Genomic DNA, 6,000 nt, shown 5'->3' on the forward strand with positions numbered 1-6,000 from the left:
TCTGAGTAATGTTTGCTACTGCAACAGGACAAACCACACTACAGTTGCCAATTCTTTTAAGAGAAAATGCTAACAGTAATTGTAACTCCTTAATGAAATATCTAGGCTTACTGGTCACTTGTGCAAAATGTAGTTTAGATAAAATATAGTTATTAATAAGGATAAGATGCTGTAAGAATGTATGTATTCCACTTTCTTTGTTTAGTAATATTAAGAATTAAGAGCTCAAGTATTTAACCTTATTTAGAAACTCCCTTGGTTTTCCCCCTGGAGTGCTGGCCAGGCTCCAGGTGGAACCCAACAGGAGGATGAGATCAGATGTTTCTGCTCAAGGAAAGTTGCCCATTATTTTGGCCTGTTACTTTAAAGGCCGGACCTGCTTGCAGCGACGTTGGATGCCTCACCTACGGATGGACGCATCGCGTAGGGTTTCCAGTTTGTGAGGAAGGGCACTCTGAATTCTCGCTGCACCCAGGGTTCCCCAGCGATTGCGGATCTGAATGTTAGTACTGTATTTTCCTTACTGTTTATTTTTGTACTATTTAGTCATATCCCTTAAATATGGATAGTGAAATTAGTCTACTCTTTTTAATTAGAACTATTTTAAGTATGCTGTGTTTTGAAGTTTGTCTAACCCTTAATGGATGCAGCTCTCAAACAAGCCTTGCAGGTGCCTCAGCAAAACAAAGAAAGGGGAGGGCTGGAAGGCATCGGCCTCACACAGCTCCTGACAAACAGCTAAGCTTTGTGAAGAACAGGCCTCGTAAGATAGATAAGAAACTGCAGAGTTGTGCCAAGGTGGCAGGGAAAGATCAATCAGGACAGCAGGCATTTTGCCTGGGCTTAGCAACTGCTGCCGACCCATCCCAGCCCTGTTTGGTATGGCATTTGTACTGGTCATTATGGTTGGTATAATCAGACAATCTGGCTGAGATGGCAAGATGTGACTCCTTCAGCAGTACTGGTGAATAGCACTAGGTTTTGTAGTGATGTTTATACAATGAATTTACATCTTGAAGAAGGAAGAGGGTTTAATAATGATTTGACTAAAAGGTTACCAATTATTAGATGGTTAAAAATTCTTTTGTTTTTACATGGAATAACAGTTGAAATTGTCATTGTAATCCTTTTAATGATATTAACCTGTGTGTGGAAGTGTTTTATGAGAACGATGGACTGAACAATAAAAGGGGTCTGGATCACTCAGAAACAAAAAGGGGGATCTGTGGAATGCCTGGGAAACGGCGGACATGTCATGAGTGATCCAGACTGAGTGGCGTCACTGTCATCAGGCTGTAGCTGTTGGGAAGAACACCGGCAAGGCCGAGAGGATGAGAAACTGCGTGAGTAGCAAAGAAATAAGGATGCTGGGCTGTGGGAAATAAGATGTTTGCCTAACAGAAGAACTACGTGTGAACGCCATAACGGGACCAACCACAGAGGGCGTGAAGGCTTGTGGACAGTAGTATAGAACCAATCCTAGTTTGTTTGCTTTCATGTGATTGCTCTTCGATAGTATGTGGGATGCTTTGTACTTGATAAGGTACCTTCGACAGTTTAAGGCGTGCTGTGTTAGAGTCGAGCTGCCATAGACTTTCTTTTGCTTGCCCAGGGGCATGGATGTAAAGATTTTGATGGGATGTGTTGTTTTAATCTATCCGACCGCAGTCAGTTAATTCAAAACCAATTACAGTGGATGAAGCGACGTTTACAAAAAACACAAGTGGTTGTCAATCCTTGAGACAAATGGTTACAATCTGTGTTTGGTCTGTCCCTATGGCTGCAAGGTCTGTTACAAGAAGGATTGCGGTGATTAGGAATAGTACTATTGATTGTAGTAATTATTAAAATAGCATATAGTTGTATGATGAGAAATATTAGTGAATTTATGCTTGTGCAGCCTGCACAAAAAGAAAAAGGGGGAATTGTTGGAGAACGGCTTGCAGAGAGCAAGGCCATGGGTCTCTGCAGGAGCTGATTGCAGCCACCTGAGGTAAACAGGAAAAACCCAGGGTACAGTTATGCCTAACAAAGGACTGTTATGTTAACAAAGAGAGAAACTGAGGTACACAATGGCCTTGATGGTAAAAACAACCTTGGGAAAGGAGGCAGGCCAGAAGAGGGAAGATGTTGTGACATATCTGAAATGCCACAAGGGGCTGGGACATTATAATGTAGCCTGTTACATGTACCCAACAGATTTGTGAGTAGTGTGCGTGATTATTGTAGAGTGCTTATGTAAGGGGTGATTTCTTTCAATAAAGTTGAAGCTTGCTCTATCATTCACATTGAATCGGCTGCTTCCTCCGCCTGCCGCAGCGGCGTTCCCTCGAGACAGCTCACCTCCAGCTTTCCAAAACCCCCGAAAACACCCACATCCCGGTTACACCGAGAAGGAGCGGGAACACGAATCCTTCGCTCAATCTCACTGTTGCCCAAAGTGTAATTTCCACACGGACTTGGCGCCTAGAAGCCCCCATTTTACTCTCATTTTTTTAACTGTCCTTTGACCTTTCGATCCGTCCCTGGTGCATTTTCTCTCTCCCACGAACAGGCGCAGACCCTCAGCAGATCCACCCCCCACCCCCCACCCCCTCCCCCCGCGTGTTCCCGGCCACCCATCCTGGGTCCCTGCACAGAGCCCGCGGGAATCCCCCACCCGGAGGAACCGGTTGATGGAAACTCTGTTGACCCTTTGCTCGCATAGCATCTATTATGCAGATCCCAGTTATGTTTCTTGACTTGATTAGGCTTTTTATTTCAAATAATAGGATAAAAAACTTAGCTTTCACATGTGACAATCATTCATTAATCAACTGTAATTTTTAATAACTCATTTGCTACTTACATAAGTATTTACAGACTAAAAAGTAATGGTTTGGTCGATGGCATTATTTCACCCTTTGTGAAGAACCATTCCCCTGAGTCATGCAGTATTAATTCTGATATGCATGAATGCAACAATTTCAAAAATGATGTAACAACAAAAATAATTAGTACTCCGTGCCCCATTTGAATTGTTAGGGTGTCAAAATTTAACCAATGAATGGAAAAAAAGAGTATTAATGAGAAGATTTTAACAAGCAACTGTGAGCCAAAGTCATTGTTCTCATTTACATATCAGTTTGCATTACTCAAGCAACACTAGGAAAAGAGATTTATCACTGCAAACTAATGAGTTAACCCAGATATTACAAAGATAGGAGTAATGGAGAAAATACATTTATTTAAATATATAAATACATGTATTTAGAGGAGACTGAAAAATAGATGATGCATGTAGACTAGGAAGAAAGAAGACTGATAGAAAAAGACATTCTTCTAGAAGAAATTGATTGAAGTGGAAAGGAGTGACTAGCACAGTGTTGTAGAGGTGATTATTATCTGATACATAGACATAAGAGATTGGAAAGAAAGATAATCTGAGCAATGTTTAAGCACTTGAAAGGTAGCATCTGAAATCAACTCAATGGCAAAAGTCTACTAAACCTTCTGTAGATGCAAAATGTACTTTCATAAGCCAGGGGAGTGAAAAGATTAGCAGGAAAGAAAACATACAATTGCACTGAGTTAGCACTCAATTATTAACCAAACCAAATCTGGAAAAACATAATCCTTGCACATCAGAAAAGGAGGTGGTCTTGATGCAAATCTCAGAATATATGGGATGCTTTAGGTGACATGGTTATGAATGATCTCAAGAGGAACCGAATGCTCACAAATGCAGAATCAATGTTCAGGCTGACAGATGAATGGATACTTTCCGGCATGCTAAGAAATGTAGAAAACCAAACCTCAAATGAAAAATACTCCTACCTCTCCCCCCTTACACAATATTCTCTACGCTGCTTTCATCAATTACACATGCGTTAGCAGGTGGACAAGTGTTAATATTGTCACACGGGGAACTCCGATCTCTGGGAGGTGGTCTGACACGACCAGCCAGCAGGTCAAGGGAGGTGATTCTGCCCCTCTACTCTGCTCTGGTGAGACCCCCACCTGGATTCCTGCATCTCTGCCCTACCTGGATTCCTATGGAGCCCTCAGCATAGGAAAGACATGGACCTGTTTGAGCAGGGCTAGAGAAGGGCCACAAAAAAATGATTAGAGGAATGAAACACCTCTCCTTTGAGGAAAGCCTGAGAGAGCTGGGGGTTGTTCAGCCTGGAGAAGAGAGGGCTCCAGGGAAACCTTTTTACAACATTTCAATACTTAAAGGAGACTTATAAGAAAGATGGAGACAGACTTTTCAGAACAGACCGTAGCGATAGGGCAAGGGACAATGCTTTCAAACTGAAAGAGGTAGATTCAGACTAGATATAAGGAAGAAATATCTTACAACAAGTGTGAAACATTAGAATATGTTGTCCATAGAGGTTGTAGATGCCCCATCCCTGGACACATTCAATGTCAGGCTGGATGGGGCTCTGAGAAACCTGATCTTGTGAAAGATGCCCCTTCTCATTGCAGGGGGATTGGACTAGATGAATTTAAAGGTCCCTCCCAACCCGGACTGTTCTATGATTCTCTAACACATTGCCTGAAAAGTGATTTTCTACTGGTCTGTGCAGCCATGTAATTAATTTGACATGTCTGGAGATTTTTGAAGACCTTCACCTGCCTGTCTTCGTGTCATCATTTGAAAGAAACTGTTGCATAGAAAATTTTCTGTGATACAAGTTAATTCATGTAGATTATTTTTTTTTCCTGTACCTTTCCCAGGTGTCATTGCATATCTATACATAATGACAAAACCTCCTTCCCTGTCCTTCCCCTCTTCCCATAATGATATTTTATGTGATGAACTATATGCTTCATTTTAGCACAGTGTTAACAAGATTCTTTAACCAGTTATCAACAAACTTCAATTTCATGATCCTCTAACTATTAATACTTAAATGACATCAGTGACACTTCATTTACCTGCCAGTCCTTTTCTGTATATTCGATTCAAACTTTTTTTTCTACCTCTAATTTTCTCCGGTCTTTACGTATGGACACGCTAGTTCTGAAGAGAAAATAGCTAGCTTATTTCCTTTATTAATTCACACTAATGCAACACCAATGCAAATTTCACAGTCATAGATCCTTGAAGGTGGGAATAAATTCATCTCATTGACAGTCATGATCTGTTGTTATAGTTACTGACAATGTTAAGAATGCCTAGTAGAGTTACAAAATTCTGATTTTACATAATAACATAACCCTTTTTTTTATGATTACAGATAATTCTGAGAAGCAAGTGCAGTTTGGTATTGAAAAAATATTTATTTCTGGTAAAAAGTAATGTCTTTTTATTTAACTATGGTTTTTATTACGTGGGTAAACACTGTCGAATTTAAAAACTGTATATTTTGTGATCAGCCATATATAAATTTGCAGGTGAAAAAAAATGACATGACAGACTGGACCATCTAAGGTGTTCATGCAAATACAGTCTCACATTACGTTTTATTTGGAAATGAAAGTGCTTTTACACAGTGATTACTTTTTGTAAATGATTCCAGCAGAAGAAAAACAGACATTGTGTTGATAGAACTCCACCAAAGTGAGCAATGATTTGAAACATTTGAAGGTGCAACTGGGAGGCTGCATTTAAATTCACTTGACATATAGTCCAATATAGCCTTCAGGCTGAAGAATAGCAGAACTATTCTATATCCCACAGGACAAAACAAATTTGCATCATTTAAATACCTACTGAATCCTGACCATATACATTTCCTTAATTACTGAGTTGCAAAAAGATCTGTTTATATACAATATTAAGAGCAATTATACAAAGCCATGATAATTGGGAGATAATGTTGACATTCACTTAATTGTGTCACTGCCTTAACACTGCTTTAAATACAGTCTGATTGAGCTTTTATTTACACTACCTAATGCCTCTTTCATTCCAGCATGACTGTGTACTGCTGATACATTTTCATATTGTTTCAAAATTACTTTTTCAAAAGCTGAATAAATAAATGGAACCACCTCCACTAGGCTGGAGGG

Source organism: Athene noctua, unplaced genomic scaffold (assembly GCF_965140245.1).
Source record: "Athene noctua unplaced genomic scaffold, bAthNoc1.hap1.1 HAP1_HAP1_scaffold_31, whole genome shotgun sequence".
NCBI lineage: Eukaryota > Metazoa > Chordata > Aves > Strigiformes > Strigidae > Athene > Athene noctua.